Source organism: Gopherus evgoodei, chromosome 1 (genome assembly GCF_007399415.2).
Source record: "Gopherus evgoodei ecotype Sinaloan lineage chromosome 1, rGopEvg1_v1.p, whole genome shotgun sequence".
In the NCBI taxonomy this organism is placed as follows: domain Eukaryota; kingdom Metazoa; phylum Chordata; order Testudines; family Testudinidae; genus Gopherus; species Gopherus evgoodei.
The window spans coordinates 173,067,320-173,089,038 of record NC_044322.1 but is presented as its reverse complement, the minus strand read 5'-3'; positions in this window follow the sequence as shown (position 1 = coordinate 173,089,038).

Genomic DNA, 21,719 nt, shown 5'->3' with positions numbered 1-21,719 from the left:
TAACCATGGTTCCTGGCCAATTGGAACTGCGGATCCAGCACTTAGGGCGAGGGGGGTGCACAGAGCCTCTTAGCTACACTTCTGCTAGGATTAGCAGGGTCAGGTTGCTGCTTGCAAGGAGTTGCCCAAGGTGAGTACACCCTGGATCCAGTAACCTAAAATCCCTCCAGCACCCCATCTCCCTGCCCCAAACTCCACCCCAAACCCAAGTCCCTCCCAGAGCCCACACCCTCTCCCGCCCCTCCACCCCACACCCAAACTGCTTCCCTCTTATTTAATCAGCACTTACCGGCACACACACACACCCATTTCCCCATGCCAGATAAAAAAGTTTTGACTGTACTATTTATTCAGGATAAAAGCATTTCATAGCATATTTTAATAATCAGCATGTATTTATTTCTAGCTTACCACATGATCACTCATCTTCAACATGGGCCCAAAAGCAAGCTATTCCGATGGTTAGGAAAGATAGAAAATGTGGCAAAAGACCACTTTGGCTTAACCATGAGATCTTGCGTGACCTACAAAATAAAAAGGAATCATATAAAAAACGGAAACTAGGTCAGATTACAAAGGACGAATATAGGCAAATAACACAGGAATGCAGAGGCAAGATTAGAAAGGCAAAGGCACAAAATGAGCTCAAACTAGCTATGGGAATAAACGGAAATAAGAAGACTTTTTATCAATACATTAGAAGCAAGAGGAAGACCACGGACAGGGTAGGCCCACTGCTCAGTGAGGAGGGGGAAACAGTAACGGGAGACTTGGAAATGGCAGAGATGCTTAATGACTTCTTTGTTTCGGTCTTCACTGAGAAGTCTGAAGGAATGTCTAAAATAGTGAACGCTTATGGGAAGAAGGTAGGTTTAGAAGATAAAATAAAAAAAGAGCAAGTAAAAAATCACTTAGAAAAGTTGGATGCCTGCAAGTCACCAGGGCCTGATGAAATGCATATTAGAATACTCAAGGAGTTTATAGAGGAGGTATCTGAGCCTCTAGCTACTATCTTTGGGATATCATGGGAGACGGGGGAGATTCCAGAAGACTGGAAAAGGGCAAATATAGTGCCCATCTATAAAAAGGGAAATAAAAACAACCCAGGAAACTACAGACCAGTTAGCTTAACTTCTGTGCCAGGGAAGATAATGGAGCAAGTAATTAAAGAAATCATCTGCAAACACTTGGAAGGTGGTAAGGTGATAGGGAATAGCCAGTATGGATTTGTAAAGAATAAATCATGTCAAACTAATCTGATAGCATTCTTTGATAGGATAACGAGCCTTGTGAATAAGGGAGAAGCGGTGGATGTGATATTCCTAGACTTTAGTAAGGCATTTGATACGGTCTTGCATGATATTCTTATAGATAAACTAGGAAAGTACAATTTAGATGGGGCTACTATAAGGTGGGTGCATAACTGGCTGGATAACCGTACTCAGAAAGTAGTTATTAATGGCTCCCAATCCTGCTGGAAAGGTATAACAAGTGGGGTTCCGCAGGGGTCTGTTTTGGGACCGGCTCTGTTCAATATCTTCATCAACGATTTAGATGTTGGCATAGAAAGTACGCTTATTAAGTCTGCGGACGATATCAAACTGGGAGGGATTGCAACTGCTTTGGAGAACAGGGTCAAAATTCAAAATGATCTGGACAAGTTGGAGAAATGGTCTGAGGTAAACAGGATGAAGTTCAATAAAGATAAATGCAAAGTGCTCCACTTAGGAAGGAACAATCAGTTTCACACATACAGAATGGGAAGAGACTCTCTAGGAAGGAGTATGGTAGAAAGAGATCCAGGGGTCATAGAGGACCACAAGGTTAATATGAGTCAATAGTGTGATACTGTTGCAAAAAAAGCAAATGTGATTCTGGGATGCATTAACAGGTGTGTTGTAAACAAGACACGAGAAGTCATTCTGCCGCTTTACTCTGCGCTGGTTAGGCCTCAACTGGAGTACTGTGTCCAATTCTGGGCACCGCATTTCAAGAAAGATGTGGAGAAATTGGAGAGGGTCCAGAGAAGAGCAACAAGAATGATTAAAGGTCTTGAGAATATGACCTGTGAAGGAAGGCTGAAGGAATTGGGTTTGTTTAGTTTGGAAAAGAGAAGACTGAGAGGGGACATGATAGCAGTTTTCAGGTATCTAAAAGGGTGTCATCAGGAGGAGGGAGAAAACTTGTTCACCTTAGCCTCCAATGATAGAACAAGAAGCAATGGGTGTAAACTGCAGCAAGGGAGATTTACGTTGGACATTAGGAAAAAGTTCCTAACTGCAGGGTAGTTAAACACTGGAATAGATTGCCTAGAGAAGTTGTGGAATCTCCGTCTCTGGAGATATTTAAGAGTAGGTTAGATAAATGTCTACTAGGGATGGTCTAGACAGTATTTGGTCCTGCCATGAGGGCAGGGGACTGGACTCGATGACCTCTCGAGGTCCCTTCCAGTCCTAGAGTCTATGAGTCTATGAGTCTATGGTGATGCTATCATAAACAGATAGCTAAGGGTTAATGTCTCTTTCACCTGGAAAGGAGTAACCTGAAACACCTGACCAGAGGACCAATCAGGAAACAAAACTTTTTCAAATCTGGGTGAAGGGAAGTTTGTGTGTGAGTTCTTTGTTCTTTGTCTTGTGTCTGACCCTCTTGGCTCTGAGAGTGATCTTTCTGTCTCCTGCCTTTCTAATCTTTTGTTTCCCAGTTGTAAGTACAAAGAGATAAGACATAGGTTTATATTGTTTTCTTTTGTATTTACATGTGTGTAATTGCTGGAATGTGTTAAATTGTATTCTTTTTGGATAAGGCTGTTTATTCATTTTTCTTTTAAGCATATGACCCTGTATTTGTCACCTTAATACAGAGAGACTATTTTTATGTATTTTTCTTTCTTTTTATATAAACCTTTCTTTTTAAGACCTGTTGGAGTTTTTCTTTAGTGGGGACTCCAGGGAATTGAGTCTGCAGCTCACCAGGGAATTGATGGGAGGAAGAAGTCAGGGGGAAAATCTCTTTGTGTTAGATTTACTAAGCCTGACTTTGCATACCCTTTGGGTGAGAGAGGAAGAGGAGAGATTAGCTCTCTCTCGGTATTTGTGTTTTCCAGGACTGGAAATAGGGAGGGTGGAGTCCCTCTGTTTAGATTCATGGAGCTTGCTTCTGTACATCTCTCCAGGAACCCAGGGAGGGAACACCTGGAGGGGAGGATGGGGAGGGGAAATGGTTTATTCCCCTTTGTTGTGAGACTCAAGGAATCTGAGCCTGGGGGTCCCCCAGGGAAGGTTTTCGGGAGACCACAGTGCACCAGGCACTGTATAGATTCCTGGCTGGTGGCAGCTTTACCAGGTCCAAGCTGGTAACTAAGCTTGGAGGTTTTCATGCTAACACCCATATTTTGGACGCTAAGGTCCAGATCTGGGAAAAATGTTATGACAGATGCTAATAGGACTTACATACTTCAGGCTCTCTCAAGGGGCCTACCTTAATCACAGCCTCATGGGTCAAGAGTGAGTGATCCTCCCCTCCAATCAGAGTTCCCACTTTATTCAGTTTCAGGTCCTTTATCTGCAAAGGCCTTTGCACCAGGACAAACCAGACTACCTTGTTTCCCCACATGGGAGACCATGGTGAAGCTTCCAAAAGACAATTTTACCTGCATTGTTTCAACATTGGAAGTGTGCCTTAATTACCACCCACCCTATCCCATTGAATGTAGTTCCTGTGAGAACCCATTATACCAGGAATACCATCGCTAGTCAACCCATAAAAATACACATGCCATTTATAAAGTTGATACAAAAGGTTTTATTTTAATATTTCATTTGTCCATAGCACCTGTCACATCTCAATATAATAGTATTTGACTATTCCATGTTTCCAAAGCATCACATCTGTCACAATTAAGACTCCTATGCACCAAAGCCACTTTAAAGAAGTGCACTCTGGCTCCTCAATCACTTGCGTGTTTTTGAACATTTTATTCCTGATCACTCCTTGTGCCTACCAAACCAATATATAATTCTAGAGGAAGACAAATTCATTTGAGTTTAAACTGGGAATTAAGAACTAAGGTTAAACATGGAAGAAACTCAACTATTTGAAAGTATGGAAACGCAGTTAAAGCTGTCATTCTGTCCCTCACACTTCAGCGTACCTCCCATCTTCACTTATTTGCTCATTACATATCTAATTTGTAAGGCCATTATTCCCCCAAGGAAAACTTCATAGGCAGACTCCTGCAACAGAGCCTTTGCAATCAATGGGACTTAAGTATATGTGTCAAGTTAAGCATGTGCTTCAGTGCTTTTCTAAATTAGATCCATAGTCTGCTAAGGACTGAACTAGTTCAATGTCCTTAGTAGAACCATGCTTCTGGGGTCCTGACAGGTAATCTTTCATTAAAATGAGGTTGTTCCAGCAAAAAGTTTGGGAACCCCTGTTTTAGTGAGTTACACTCTTAAAAAAGAGTTCCTAGCACTCTTAAGCACAGCAGATTCTACATGTATGCCCCCTAAAACATTGCAAACTGCCTGTATACTTCATTGCATATTACATTTGTTCAGCCTTTCAGTTAAAAAAATAAAAATGGCCTTTTTTCTTAATGCAGTTATGACATGCTATTTTTCACAAAAAGACTGTCATTTCTGTAGTTATTTGTAATCAGATTGCCCCATGTAAAGTGTCCAATAGTTTGCTGTTCATTAAAAGAAGAAAAACTGACCATTGACAGGAAATATTTTATCTAAACGTGAAAGCTTCAGCAGTGAAAAATGAAATCAGCAGCATATAAAATACCTATCATCTGAAGAAACTAGATTGTGACCTGTGGGATTTGAACAGGTTTAAATTATATTTCAGATTCCTTTTTTAGTCCCACTTTCACCATATATGGTCCTAGCACCTTTGTAAATGTGAGTTTCTGATTAGAACTGGGTGAATAAGATTTAAAAAAACAAAAACTTGAAAGTAAGACCTATTGATTCACTCCACCAATCTTTGCAGCCCCTTTTATTCATGACCATTCAGGCGAGCAAGCTTTAGTGTGCAATAGTTTTCATCGGAAATAGAGTTCATTCTCACCTGATGGGATACCTTGGCCATTATGAGAGCTCTTCTTTGTCTGTTGAAATGGGAAGGAGTGGGGCTGGTTGGGGGAAGTAGGGTGTGTGTGTTAAACTGTGCCATAATGAGTCACCACTTAAGGATCAGAGGGCTGCTCTAGATGCCAAGTGACAGTGAGAGAAAGATGTGGAAGTGAGCAATAAACTACAATCACAGCAGGGAAACCAGGGCATTCAGCCTGATTCAGCAAATCACCTAAACATGTGCTTAATGAGTAGCAGTGTAAATAGCCAATTGTGAATACACACAATCACCATTTTCTGAACAATCCATAGTCCAAACGTTTGTGAATAACAAACAACTTAATGAAAAATGGCAGCTCATTTGTGGGTATTTCACAAGGAGAAATAGGAACAGAATTCAATGCATACATTATTTGTTGAGCTGTTGTTTAGCCAGCTCTAGTACAGGCAAGGTACAGATTCATTGGGCTGAACAGGACTGATTTGTATCTGCCTTTTTAAATAAATTTGAGATAGCCACTACGGTTGGCACATTCCTTTCTGGAAAACACTTTGGAATTATTGAGCATGCCATGTACTTCATTATCATTTGGTTAAATGAAGTCAGCAATTATAGGCAAAGGATCAGCACTCTTTGCAAATATATTGGCACTAAGGAAGATTTCATTGCACAAATTTCCTGGGAGAGATATAGCTTTAATCAATTTGCAAGTGATTTTTTTTTCAAGTTGCAGATTATGCAGCAGGGAGATGAGGTACTTACTTGGCCCCTACTATAGAATATGAGTGTTTCAAACATTAATTCATTCATCCTCACTGACACCCTGATGAGTAGGAAGTATTGTTATTCTCATTACACAAATAGGGAATACAGGAACAAAGCCCTCAATTCAGCAATGCATTTTTTTTACTTGACTGGGGTTATTCACATATTTAGAGTTAAAACACACGTGTAAGTGTTTTGCTGGATTGAGGCAAAAAGATTAAATGACTCACCAGTGTCACACACAAAGTCTATGGCTGAGTCAACAATTGAACTCGGAACTTCTGAGCTTACACCTAAAACGGCAAAATGAGCTACTCTATGTTAAAAGAATAAAAGAAAAATCATATTTTTTTCCATCATGAGGGCAAATACATAGGTAATGGTACAGTTGGTTTAAAGATTTAGAATTTTGAAATTATTCAATGAAAAGCAGAGACTGTTTTCCCTTAATTTACATGATACATTTCCCCATTTTTCAACCACCTCTAGTAACAGGTAACACAATTACAAACACATACTTTAGCATTTTCAGCATAACAACAGTAATACTGCACAGGTAGTGAGGTTTTCTGTAATCAGCATTTACACAGAAGTTGAGAGTATGGTATTAAAAGTTGACACTTTTCTGATATGGATGTAGAATTAGGGAGGGAGAAACAGTTCAAACCTAACATTTAAATTAGTTTGTACATTGCAGCCCTTACCTCAGCAGTCCCACTGACTTCAGTGGCTTTTACTTACTCGCGTTAACAGGGACTACAGGATCTTAGCCAAAATATATTTAATTAAAATACCTATTTTCTGAAATAAAACACACACGCACAGCCTCCTGCTTTACATTGATTCAAATTTTAACGCAGAACTGTTCACCCTTAATTTAAACACACTTTTGCAAAATGATAGCCATGGCTAGCAACAAAACCATTCAGCAAGTAGTGTCAGCACATGCAGAAGGAATGAGTGAAGTGGCTGCATCCTTTCACCATTCATTTCCAGATTTGCACATTTTGGGGGTTAGAAGAGTTATTCTATAGAAAGTATAATATATTTTCTGGCTGTTAGTTCAGACTGAAAGTATATATCAATGGAGTTTACTGATATATCCTAACAATGAATGTTGTTTATTAATCTGCTTAAAACATAGTTCTATCATGTTTTACCATGTTCTACCAAAATTGACTCTAAAAATGCCATTGTGACACTTTTGTCATCTTTCAGTTAGTTCCATATCACTCAGGAGCTCCCATTTTTCTTCATCTCCATACTATGTTGCCCCTAGCAACATTGTGGAATGGCAGAACATATTAGAGAGAGATATGTGCTATATGTGTATTAGCCACAGGACTGTCATGTAGTGGAGTTACTATCTGTTGTCTATATTCATGTACTCAAGAGGATTTCTTGTAAGGTTCCTCTGTGTGGGTCATGTTACTTTTTCCTCCATCAGATTTTTCTTTCTTTCTTTCTTTCTTTGAAGCTCTACAATGTTTCTAATGTTTATTTTCACAGTCTTCTTTTTATGCCCTCCTCAACAGAATCATAGAAGATTAGGGTTGGAAGAAACCTCAGAAGGTCATCTAGTCCAATCCCCTGCTCAAAGCAGGACCAACACCAACTAAATCATCCCAGCCTGGGCTTTGTCAAGCCTGACCTTAAAAATCTCTAAGAATGGAGATTCCACCACCTCCCTAGGTAACCCATTCCAATGCTTCGCAACCCTTCTAGTGAAAGAGTGTTTCCTAATATCTAACCCAAACCTCCCCCACTGCAACTTTAGACCATTACTTCTTGTTCTGTCACCACTGAGAACAGCCTAGCTCTATCCTCTTTGGAACCCCACTTCAGGTAGTTGAAGGCCGCTATCAAATCCCCCCTCACTCTTCTCTTCTGCAGACTGAATAACCCCAGTTCCCTCAGCCTCTCCTTGTAAGTCATGTGGCCCAGCCCCCTAAACATTTTCATTGCCCTCCGCTGGACCCTCTCTCCAATTTTTCCACATCCCTTCTGTAGTGTGGGGGGGACCCAAACTGGACACAATACTCCAGATGTGGCCTCACCAATGCCGAACAGAGGGGAATAATCACTTCCCACAATCTGCTGGCAATGCTCCTACTAATACAGCTGAATATGCCGTTGGCCTTCTTGGCAACAAGGGCACATTGCTGACATATTCAGCTCCTCATCCACTGTACTTCCCAGGTCCTTTTGTGCAGAACTGCTGCTTAGCCAGTTGGTCCCCAGCCAGTAGCGGTGCACTTCCTAAGTGACGGACTCTGCACTTGCCCTTGCTGAACCTCATCAGATTTCTTTTGGCCCAACAGAACCTGTTATTTAACTGTTGCTTGTTTTCTCTTTCGGTGATTTGAAATTCAGAAATCTATTTCTGACACCTGACTTCATTCATTTTGGGTCCTGTCTATTTCTGCATCAGCATGTTTGCCATATTAACATTCACCCTCACTTGGCTCCTTGTAAGATTATATAAAAGGTGATAATTGAATATATTTTCTATTATAGCCTTGGTTCACCTGGTAACAGACTGTAAGATGACTTAACAATCCCATAAAAGTAAAATAATAATAATAATTAAAAAAATAAGATTAACTGGGTGGCGGAACATTTTCCTCCCTCTGCATATAATATATGTTTAGAATCCTCTATGCCCAACTTCCTAAAAATCAGTAGAATCTACATAACAAATAATCAAGAACAACAATGCACAGTTGCCTTGAAACAAAGAGTGCATCAGAGTATAAGTGCGACTGAGATGTTGAGTTATGATTCTGACATATAAATTTAGTCACAGTTGCAAATGTTTAAAAATATAGACCAAACACTTTCAAAATCTTTTAAACTGTCATTCTTTGTTCATTTTAGCCCCTTGAAACTCACCTGTCCTTGAAAGATGAAGATTGCCATCTAATGTGTTTTCACTTTATTTATTTTCACAAGCAGTGTAGCCGATAGGACAGTTAGTGTTTATATCAGATATTTCAGTGTCATCAGTATGTGCAAACAGATTCTAAGGAATAGAAAATATGCTGCTGAATTTAACTCTGATACAATTACTTCTAGATACATAGAATCAGAGGGCATGCCTAAAACAAGCAAAGACCTCTTTTAAGGAGCAGAAAAATTATCAGGCCTGGGAACAATATATGAGGTTAAGTAAATATTAAATGGAATCTCAATGTAAGCTGTTCATTTCTATTAGGAGATTACAAAACCAATGCTATCTGTGTGGGTTTTAAATGTGTAAAAACCTATCCCTGATATTATCACTAAGTTCTGAGACCAAAGTCTGGTGGGCTGCCATGACACATTTTTTACTTTTACTTTGCCATGATGGACAGTATCCTTTTACATGATTCCACCCTCCTCCAGTAAATTTGAGCTAGTAAGTGCTAGGCACTAGAGTAAATTTGTATTATAATTACATAACCTGTCATTTTGCTCATGGTCATTATCTTATGAAACGAATATTATCTTGGCTGTTACCGTTCTTCAGGCAGTTATCACTGAAACCTAAACATATATTTCTGTCTGTTTCCAGAGGACAAGATAGACACAAATATGATACAAAAATTAGATTTAGAGTTCACAAAAGCTACACGGCATCTTAAAATCCTACTCACTCCTCTGGGTTCTTCCAGGGAAAAGCTTCTAGTTTCCTTTTCTTTTGGTGCTCTATCATCTCTCATTTTCTTTTCAAAATTGACTCATTTTCTTTTGGGGATTAGCTCCTTGTGACATAGCTGCAGGTCACAATAACTTTTATAAAGAGAAAATCAGAGATGACTAAAAAGTCCCTTAATAGTCTTAATGAAGACATGGTAATAGCAGTAATTTACATACAATTTTAGTAAAGTATCTCAGCATTTACTGAACCTCTAAGTAGCTCTCAACTATTGTAACTTTTTATCCATCTTGTCTAATTGTACAAGTTCCTATTAAGAAATGTTCTTAATGTTTCTTACAAAAAGTGAAATGTTATAGAAAAAATGCCGGAGGCTATGCAATACCCTCATGAAAGTGGATTTAGCACATTAGACTAAACCATTTTTTTAAAAATAAACTGAGGTTATACATGTTAATGATCATTGTTTTCAACAAGAAGTTTTAATTGCTCCATTTTCTATGAAAGAGTAATTAATTCAGAACTTGTGCTATAATGAATTTATATGATTAATTTGATTGAACCAGATGTATAATGTTTCAATACTTTTTATAGTTAAAGTATATTACTTCTACTATTCCTTTAAGGTGGATGGAGTTCAAGTGGTATAGACATTGTCCACCACTTGTTAGTATACAGCTTCAGGAGCTGACTTGAAAAATGAAATCTTAAATTTTAAAATAGGGAAGAGCACATCAAATAATGCAAATTATTTCTGGAATGTATTCACATTCCAAAACTGTTGTAGGTGAGAGTTGGATTGTCACAATAAGGAAATAAGTTACAATGGCCGTTAAAAAGAGAAATCACTCCACAGTTTAATTCATTGATGTTGAATTTATTGATTCTTAATGCAAGTTTAATTTTCTTTCAAATGAATGTAATAGCAGGATCCCCACTGACTTCAAAAGGTTCAGGATAAGACATTCCAAGAGCAAAAGCTATGAAGCATGATATGTATTATTAATGTGCTTATGTCTCCCTTACTATATTTATTGTAAGCACATTAATGAAAGTACCATAAATATTAGGGCTGAAACAGTGGGGGAGGGAGGCATTGTTTATAGCCAAATTACTTCAAGAAAGAAATATTTTATTTAATTAAACTATATACATTTGGGATTTATTCAGACCCTTGAGTAGCTTCAGGGAATAGTCTCTATTAAAAAAAAATCAATGACATTTAGGTTTATGAGGTTTTCTTCTTAATCTCAGAATTGGGTTTTTTTTCTCCACATTTTAATTGATAATCCATTTTTTTCACACACGTAACTTACCAAATAAAACAAATATATTGTTACATAGAGTATTTAGAGATAATGGAATGGGTTTTAATACTATGAATGTGTGTGCATGAGTACACACACACAACTAATATAAATATAGGCCCCAATTCATCATTCATGGAGTCACCATTCTTACCCCACTCATCAACACATTTGGTGGTTTGAAACCATAATCTTGCCTAGTGGATTTCTCACAGTGCACTAGTTTCTCAGAGAGTTTATGGGTAGAGGTGATCATTGCTCTATTTGTCTATATGGCCTTTCTGACCAAGGCATGCTTTTAAATTTAATGTTACCTGAAGACATTTGTCAGTTTCTCTCAATTTTTCCAGCTCATAATTTTAAAGGAACTATGTTTTCAGTGTCCCCATAGTCTTCATTAATACTTATTAATATTAAGTATTATTACACACACTGGACAATCTGTTACAAAAATGATTTTTCCCCCATGTAAGGGTGAAGAATGAAGAAATGCCTACTTATTAGTCATTTCAGATCTGGTAACTATTTCCTCGAACAACTTTCTGAAGTGCAAACTTATTTACAGCCTGATCTAAAGGTCAGTAAAGTTGGTGGAAAGAACTCCAATAAGATTTGGACTGGAGCCTTTCAAATACCATATATCATGTATATTTGGACAGTACAGACTGAGACTGCTGAACCAAAATTATGATTATTTTAAACTAGAGTGGGAACCAATAGGAACTGCCCATTTGATATAATGTGGCTTTTGTTCCATAAAACTTTCACGGAGTATAGTACATCAACCAACGTGGCAACTGAGACATTATTAAAATTGTAAGCTTCTGGGTTGTTCTTTTTGCTTTCATATAAACAACAACACACTAACAATATCTATAATCACGTAACTCATGTCACATACACAATAAATGTAGGTATTTCTCTATTCCTATATGTTAGTGCTGTGAGCGGGAGATTCTGATCTGGGATCTGATCTGATCCCAGTATTAGTTAAATCCAGTGACTTCAGCAGATTTGCATTAGTGTTAGTGACCTCCGAATCCATCTCTGTGTCTCCTTTCGCTAGTCCCTCCTCCTGTTTTGTAGGCATTAGTTACACTTTGGAGCATCATTATTGTTAAGGGACTTCTAGCAACTATAAGTCAAGATTTTAAAAGTTTAAATTGGGAACATTTTAAACTGTGTTACTGGTATTGCAGCAAAAGCCTGATATTGTAATTTTTTGGCATTTTTACACTAAATACGGTTTTTAAAAAAATAGAAACAGGGCAAAAAGATTGAAAGGGCTAGTTGCTTCAGTTTGCAACGGCTGAACTGTATATTTGTTCTGTAAATAAGGGCATTAAACTGAAAGCCTTTCTTGTATTTTTCCTAGGCATTAACCATAACTCAAATAGTTTTTTTTTAAAATAGAACTGTGAGCTAACAACTAGAACTGAACCTCTAGACTAGGAGTGGCCAATCTGAGCTGAGAAGGAGCCAGAATTTACCAATGGACATTGCCAAAGAGCCACAGTAATACATCAGCAGTCCACCTCCCCATCATCAGCTCCCAGAATCCACCGCTTCCAGCACCTGCCACCCACCGGCAGCCCTGCTGATCAGTGCCTCCCTCTCTCTCCCCACACCTCCCAATCAGCTGTTTTGTGGCATGCAAGAGGATCGGGAGGGGAGTGGGGCAGGAGCGAGGGCACAGCAGGTTCAGGGGAGGGAAGAGGTGGAGCGGGGGGCACGGCCTGTGGCAGAGCCAGGGGTTGAGCAGTGAGCACCTCCAGCACATTGAAAGTTGGCACCTGTAGCTCCAGCCCCAGAGTTGGTGCCTATACAAGGAGCCACATATTAACTTCTGAAGAGCTGCATGTGGCTCTGGAGTCAGAGGTTTGCCACCCCTGCTCTAGACTGAAATTGTCAGCATAAACTGTTCTTAAATTTGCAGTATTTCCTAATGTGAAGGTGAAAGACATTTCATGTATCTATCAGGTGTGTGATGTAAAATGTGACGCAGACAAAGGTTTGGTAACTTTGATTTAATGAACATTATCCTGGATATTGCAACAAATGTTTTTTTCTCTCTGTCTTTTGGAACAGGATACATGACAATTTTATCTAGTGAATATTACCCAGCATAATGGATATTTTAAAAAGTTATGTATGTGTGGTTAGAGAGAAACACAGAGAGTGATTCACATTGATAAAAAAGATGGGCAGCCTCAAATTACAGACTCAAAATGACACAAAGGAGAATAAAATCCTTAAGGATTTTGATTTGTGACTTTCACTACAGACTACTAACCAGAGGGTTAGTATTAGAGCTGGTTGAAAATTTTCCATGAAAACTATTTGGGTGGAAAATTGGGTTTTCAATTAAATAAACTTTTCACAGAAAATATCTGGTTTCCACAGCATTTTTTTTTTTTTTGAAAAACTAAATCCCTGAAAAATGTACCAAGAAACAAAATATTTTGATTTTGATTTCCTATCATGGTATCTCATGGGAGTTGTAGTTTGATGTTCTCATGTTGCCATTCTTCTCTATGAGTTTGGCTCCATGGTACATCTCCCATGTTCTTTCATCTCTTTTGTACGGGTGTGAAACATGGACATTATATAGACGTCACATGAAGCAGCTCGAAGCATTCCACATGCGCTGCCTCTGCAACATAATGAAGAACCGCTGGCAAGACAAAGTGCCCAATCTTGAGGTCCTTGAGAGAGCCCAGATGACAAGCATCGAAATGATGATCATGAAGTCACAGCTATGTTGGACGGGTCATGTCAGCCGCATGAATGCCAACAGAATCCCCGGCCAGCTTCTGTATGGTGAGCTCTCCCAGGGCATCCGGCAGATAGGTCGTCCACGGAAACATTACAAGGACACCATCAAAGCCAATCTGCAATACAGCAGTATCAAACCTAGGGACCTTGAGGACGCCACCAGCAACAGAACACAGTGGCGTGCAACAGTCAGAAATAACTGCATCACCTTTGAGGAAGACCGCTGCCGGTGTCTACAAGAGGTATGCAAATGACGTCACAGAGCACCAGCAGTGCAAAACCCACTGACTGCGAACTTCCCATGCACCATCTGCAGCAAAATGTGCACCTCTAGAATTGGCTTGTATAGTCATCAGAGGGCACACTATGAGACAAACAATAGATGATCTGCACAGATTTGTCATCATCGGATTGATGGACTACCAAGAAGACATCTCCCATGATGCACCATGGTCAGAGACTCTCATTATGCAATCACTTTCCCTCACCATGAAAAGAGACAATGTTGCATCACGAAAGGCATAATCTAAACACAGGGAGTGAGTCCAGCCTATAGAGTAAAATAGAGGCATGAGGAAACTGAACAACAACTTCCGTGAGGCACACAGCAGCATTTCTGAATCAAAATAGTTCATTTTTGGCCAACACATTTTGGCTTTCTATTTTTCACCAGACATTAAAAGTTTTCTGTGGAAACATTCAACAACAATGATTTTATTTTCATTTCTGTTGAACTTTTTCAATAAGCTCTTGTTAATATAATAATAACTGCTTGTTGATAAATTTAAAAATGTGTATTTTTAAAAATAATACAGGAGTTCTTTAACGAGCAACTAGAACTATTAAAGCACTAAAGCAAACCTCATCTCAACATGGAGCTATTTTATATAGAACAGATAACTGCAAATAGATTAGACGATACCAAGGGTACATGATTAAAAAGAGATGAATTAGGGTTCTTAATTTATAAAATTCTATGGCCTTTCTAGCAGCCAGTAGTATAATCTGTCATATTGCTCTCAAGACTGATTGTCATTCTCTTAAGAATTGTGAACTGAGTTGTATATCTTTTTCATACATTCTTGGAAAAAAAACCACAAGGGAGTACAGCAGAATAGAGACAATGGATTTCAGGAAGGCAGATTTTGGTAAGCTCAGAGAGCTGATAGGTAAGGTCTCATGGGAATCAAGACTGAGGGGAAAAACAACTGAGGAGAGTTGGCAGTTTTTCAAAGGAACACTATTAAGGGCCCAAAAGCAAGCTATTCCGATGGTTAGGAAAGATAGAAAATGTGGCAAAAGACCACCTTGGCTTAACCACGAGATCTTGCGTGACCTACAAAATAAAAAGGCGTCATATAAAAAATGGAAACTAGGTCAGATTACAAAGGATGAATATAGGCAAATAACACAGGAATGCAGAGGCAAGATTAGAAAGGCAAAGGCACAAAATGAACTCAAACTAGCTATGGGAATAAAGGGAAACAAGAAGACTTTTTATCAATACATTAGAAGCAAGAGGCAGACCAAGGACAGGGTAGGCCCACTGCTCAATGAGGAGGGGGAAACAGTAACGGGAGACTTGGAAATGGCAGAGATGCTTAATGACTTCTTTGTTTCGGTATTCACTGAGAAGTCTGAAGGAATGTCTAATATAGTGAATGCTTACGGGAAGAGGGTTTAGAAGATAAAATAAAAAAAGAGCAAGTAAAAAATCACTTAGAAAAGTTAGATGCCTGCAAGTCACCAGGGCCTGATGAAATGCATCCTAGAATACTCAAGGAGTTAATAGAAGAGGTATCTGAGCCTCTAGCTATTATCTTTGGGAAATCATGGGAGACGGGGGATATTCCAGAAGATTGGAAGGGGGCAAATATAGTGCCCATCTATAAAAAGGGAAATAAAAACAACCCAGGAAACTACAGAGCAGTTAGTTTAACTTCTGTGCCATGGAAGATAATGGAGCAGGTAATTAAAGCAATCATCTGCAAATACTTGGAAGGTAGTAAGATGATAGGGAATAGCCAGCATGGATTTGTAAAGAACAAATCATGTCAAACTAATCTGATAGCGTTCTTTGATAGGATAACGAGCCTTGTGGATAAGGGAGAAGCAGTGGATGTGATATTCCTAGACTTTAGTAAGGCATTTGATACGGTCTCGCATGATATTCTTATAGATAAACTAGGAAAGTACAATTTAGATGGGGCTACTATAAGGTGGGTGCATAACTGGCTGGATAACCGTACTCAGAAAGTAGTTGTTAATGGCTCCCAATCCTGCTGGAAAGGTATAACAAGTGGGGTTCCGCAGGGGTCTGTTTTGGGACCGGTTCTGTTCAATATCTTCATCAACGATTTAGATGTTGGCATAGAAAGTACGCTTAGTAAGTCTGCGGACGATACCAAACTGGGAGGGATTGCAACTGCTTTGGAGGACAGGGTCAAAATTCAAAATGATCTGGACAAATTGGAGAAATGGTCTGAGGTAAACAGGATGAAGTTCAATACAGATAAATGCAAAGTGCTCCATTTAGGAAGGAACAATCAGTTTCACACATACAGAATGGGAAGAGACTGTCTAGGAAGGAGTATGGTAGAAAGAGATCTAGGGGTCATAGTAGACCACAAGCTTAATATGAGTCAACAGTGTGATACTGTTGCAAAAAAAGCAAACATGATTCTGGGATGCATTAACAGGTGTGTTGTAAACAAGACACGAGAAGTCATTCTTCCGCTTTACTCTGCGCTGGTCAGGCCTCAGCTGGAGTATTGTGTCCAGTTCTGGGCATCGCATTTCAAGAAAGATGTGGAGAATTTGGAGAGGGTCCAGAGAAGAGCAACAAGAATGATTAAAGGTCTTGAGAACATGACCTATGAAGGAAGGCTGAAGGAATTGGGTTTGTTTAGTTTGGAAAAGAGAAGATTGAGAGGGGACATGATAGCAGTTTTCAGGTATCTAAAAGGGTGTCATCGGGAGGAGGGAGAAAACTTGTTCACCTTAGCCTCCAATGATAGAACAAGAAGCAATGGGCTTAAACTGCAGCAAGGGAGATTTACGTTGGACATTAGGAAAAAGTTCCTAACTGTCAGGGTAGTTAAACACTGGAATAGATTGCCTAGGGAAGTTGTGGAATCTCCATCTCTGGAGATATTCAAGAGTAGGTTAGATAAATGTCTATTAGGGATGGTCTAGACAATATTTGGTCCTGCCATGAGGGCAGGGGACTGGACTCGATGACCTCTCGAGGTCCCTTCCAGTCCTAGAGTCTATGAATCTATGAATCTATGTTGGACCACATTTTCAAAATGGATGCCTAAAGTTAGGCTTCAACATCCACATGTAAGAAATTTTAAATGAGTGATATAATTTTCAAATTTGCTGAGCCCAAAGCAGTTTAAATTGACCTTAAAGGAGTCTGCTGGGTGCGCTGCACTTTTGAAAATCAGGCAGGTGCCTAAATATGGGTTTAGGAGACTAATTTAGTCTACTATTAACAAAAAAAATCTTGGTTCCTCAGTAGTAGAAGATATTTGTGTAATTTTATTGGCTAAATCCTTTCAGCCTAAATAGGCCTTCTTTGGATTATAGCAATGTCTATTAGAGTTACCTATAGTGTTGAATTTTTTAAAGGAAACAACAAACATAGCCTCTGAAAAGTATTTTGATCTCTCCCAGTCATTTTCTGACACCCTCTCCCTCCAAAAACGTTTTATAAATAAAAATATTCAGTGGATGAAAATTGTTTGTTTGTCTCCCATTAACATATTTTTGGCAATCATTGCTCACATTTTTAATGGACAAGATCCTTAGCCGATGTAAATCAGCTTAGTTCCATATAAGACAATGGAACAACTTTGATTTATGACAAATGTGGAGCCAAAATACACATGTGGTAGAAAATTTCAGATGTCTGATAAAAATGAATAGGTTGCAAATAATTTACTACAATATTACTCATAGCATTTTTACATTTAATTTTCTTACCAACAATATTTTTAAGGTTTAGCCCCATTAGACTAAAGTTTTATGAACCTTACTTGCCTCTTCCTTAGTTGTTTTTGTCATCATTTATCTTTAGAGTTTATGTACAAGTTTCATGTCCACTGTAAGGCTCCTTCACTGTCTTCAGTGGGTTCTGAAGCATACTCACAATGTCAGACAAGTACTAATCTCTTGCATAAATATCTGTCTGGAATAAACTATAAAAATCTGCATTTCCTCCCATTGGTGCTACTCCAAATTCACACTCACAAATTCCCATGTTTTTCCAAAATGTTATGTAGTTTGATGTTGCTACATGTGATGAACTAGGAAATATCTATTTTTTTCAGAATATGGTACATGCCTCTGTGTGTTTGTTATGATGGCTTATTTGTTATGTAGTTAAATCAAAAGAGCATGTTGAGGGAGAAAACAACAGGAAATGGAAGAACAGCAAAACTAAAATAACTGGGTAAATCGCTTCAAAGGAGTTATGATAACAATGACTGGGCCATCAGCTGGGAAATAGCTACTTAGCTGGTTCCATCCAACATAGAATGATTAACTCTTCCCAGACCAAAACCTAAGATCAAAGATGAACCTAAATCTTAAAGTTGCTGGCTTCAGAAAGGAGGAGGGAATTTGCTTATCAACAGACTGAAGCTAGCACCCAAACTGACAGCAACGGAGACAGGAGTTACAGAGACTTCAGCAGCCAGGCTGGCACTGCCAGCCCAGGGCTGGAAATAAGCTTGAACTACCTGAGCTGTGGATAAAGTGGTGAAGATTAGATAATGAAACATTCTTATAGGACTCTTTTGTTTTAACCCATTTTCCTAAATGCTGTTTCTTTTGGCAATTAAAAGCTAGCTAATAAAATAAAATAGTAATAAGAATGTTTTGAAGATGCTGTTTTTGAGTAACTTTAATCAGCTCTTATCACAGGCATTCAGAGAGATTAGGGCTTAAAGATGACTAACACAGTTGGCCAGTCACATTAACATGGTTGTCAACAGGGGACTACTGTTGCCTATATATCCACTCTAAGAATGTTTGGGTTCCATCCACAGAGAGGTGCAGGGAGCCATGCCTGTTGCATCTAAGTTGTAGTTTCCCCTATAACCACAACACTATAGCAACTTAACAGTGCATATGGAACATACTGTAACTTTTCTCTGTCATTGTCTCTGACCTATGAGCTATAGATTTAGAAAGAAGTGGAGTCTCCTAGCCTGCGATAGTTACTGCTCTAGATCATTGCTTTCAATGGGGAAATCAGATTGCTTCCTGAGGACAGAACATTGTTATCATTAACTTTATCGCTGCAGCTAGGTGTCATTCATAATGTATTCATTAACATTCTCCATATTATTCATTACTATGGACAAATCACAGAAGAGTCCCTTGGAACTGTTAACTCTGATTTTCATGGGAAATAAATTTCATCCTGCTCTCCTGTATCTTTGATTTCCCAATAAACTCTAGTACTTAATTGTAGTTAATTAAGTGGACACTGATCAGAATAAATTTTAGATGATCCTACCCACAAAGAACAAACCTTTAGGAGTAATAAATAATTAAAGTTCTGGAGAATATGACTGAATGAGGAATGGTTATTGTGCTATATTGGGATGAAAATGAAATGAGGGTATTTGCTTAAAATAACTCTGCTAATCTGGAGACACACTTTCCAAAAATAAATGATAATCATTCTGGGTTTGATGGAGAGTGGCCCTTCCATATCTATGCAGGCCTAGAAGGACTGAGTTAGAAGCTTGTCCTGCCTTGCTTAGTTGTGCAATTCCTGCACTTTGGAGATTTCAGGTGCTTTGTTTCTGCTTCTCCTTGCTGAAAAGTGAGCAGCAGAGAGAGTGTCGAGGAAGGGTGAAGTGGAGCCATGGTCATGATATCAAATGTCCTTTCCACACATGCTGGCAGAGCACCAAGACTGGATAGAGATGATTGTTCATCCTATGGGAGAGATTGTCTGCCTGAGATACCATCTCTGATCTTATTCTTGGGGTGATAGTCCCCAAACAGAGCTATAGCTTAAATACTACAATCTTGCTCCATTATATATTCTCAGACAAAGGCTTTATTAACATGGGGCTAAGGTTGAATATACATATTAGTAAAATAAGGTAAAATATATTAATGGGTGTTGCAATTCTCCTAAGGTACAGTCTAGCATCTTAACCACAAGACCATCTTAATTTTCACAGGCAAAAACCATTAAATAGGGAATGAACAGAACAGGGCAATTTATTGAGTGATTAACTCTCTGTCATCTGGTCCCAGCTTCTTGCAGTCAGAAGTTTAGGGACACCCAGAGCATTGAGCTGAATCCCTGACCATCTTGGCTAATAGCCATTGATGGACCTATCCTCCATGAAATTATCTAATTCTTTTTTAACCTAGTTATACTTTTGACTGTCACAACATCCCCTAGCTACAAATTCCATAGGTTGAGTGTGTGTTGTCTAAAAGAACTTCCTTATGTTTGTTTTAAACATGCTGCCTATTAATTTCATTGGGTGACCCCTGGTTCTTGTGTTATGTGAGGGGGTAAATAACACTTTCTTTTTCACTTTCTCTTCACCATTCATGATTTTATAGATCTCTACCAAATCCTCCCTTAGTCATCTTTTTTCTAAGATGGACAGTCCCAGTCATTTTTAATCTCTCCTTACATTAAATACCACTCATCATAGGTGCTGGAATGAGGGATGCTGCTGCACCTTGTGGCTTCAAGTGGTTTCCATCATATACGGGGTTTAGTTGGTTCAATGTCTCTCAGCTCCTCACCCCTGTCGCTCACCATTTTTGTTGCCCTTCTCTGTATCTTTTCCAGTCCTAATATATCTTTTTCTCATATGGGGCAGAACTGCATGCAATATTCAAGGTGTGGGTAATATCATCAACTTAAACATTGTCACTATGATATTTTCTGTTTTATTTTCTCTCTCCTCCCTAATGGTTACTAACATAGCTAGTTTTTTTGACTGCTACTACAGATTGAGCAGATGTTTTCAGAAAACTAGATACAATGGCTCCAAAAATCTCTTTCATGAGAGATAACAACTAATTTAGACACCTTCATCTTTTCCAATGTATATTATTTTATATTTACCAACATTGAATTTCATCTGCCATATTGTTGCCCACAACACACAAATCCCCCCTTCCTCCTACACTCCTACGTTCCCACATGCATAGTGTCCCCACCTACTATTTGAGCTGAGTAGATCTAGTTCAACAGATTACTTTTAATAGGAAATATTTAAGATTATGATATTAAATTAATATTTAATAATTTTGCCACTAATTGTCATAGCTGAACCTTGAGCTGTCTGCAGAGGTTGGTTCCTAAAAATCTGGAAAGACTCAAAGAATTGTCATCTTCAAAATGGCTGCCATCTCCCATTATTCTCAAAAGGATGGAGACCATAGCTACTCTCTTTCAAAATGCTCACCACCACCTGTGATATCAAAGCCAGGAGCCATTTTGTCAGAATAATGTGTTGCCTTAGTCTATTGAGAACAATGGGTGATGGCAGCCATTTTGTAAGAGTCGTTCAACTGAAATACAACATTATTCCTCAACCCTTAGTGAAAAAAATGTTTCAATTATGTAGAATAAACAGGAAAAATATCATTAATGCTAATTGTGATTTTATTGACATAAACTGGGACTGTATAGATCAGTGGTTCTCAAACTAGGGCCGCTGCTTGTTCAGGGAAATCCCTGGTGGGCTGGGCCGGTTTGTTTACCTGCCGCATTGGCATATTTGTCCCATCACGGCTCCCACTTGCTGCAGTTCACCGCTCCAGGCCAATCAGGGCTGCAGGAAGTGGCGTGGGCCGAGGAATATGCTGGCTGCCCTTCCTGCAGCACCCATTGGCCTGGAGCGGCAAACCACGGCCAGTGGGAGCCGCAATCGGCTGGACCTATGGATGCAGCAGGTAAACAAACCGGCCTGGCCTGCCAGGAACTTTCCCTGAACAAGCTGCGGCCCTAGTTTGAGAGCCACAGGTACAGATCATTGTGGCAACTGAGTCCTGTAGCGGCATTGAAGGGGGTCAAATACGGTGTCTAAGGCAAGGTTATGGTTTGCCGGTTATGATTATGCTATCTGTATGCATGTCATTTTTGTATTTAAAGTTAT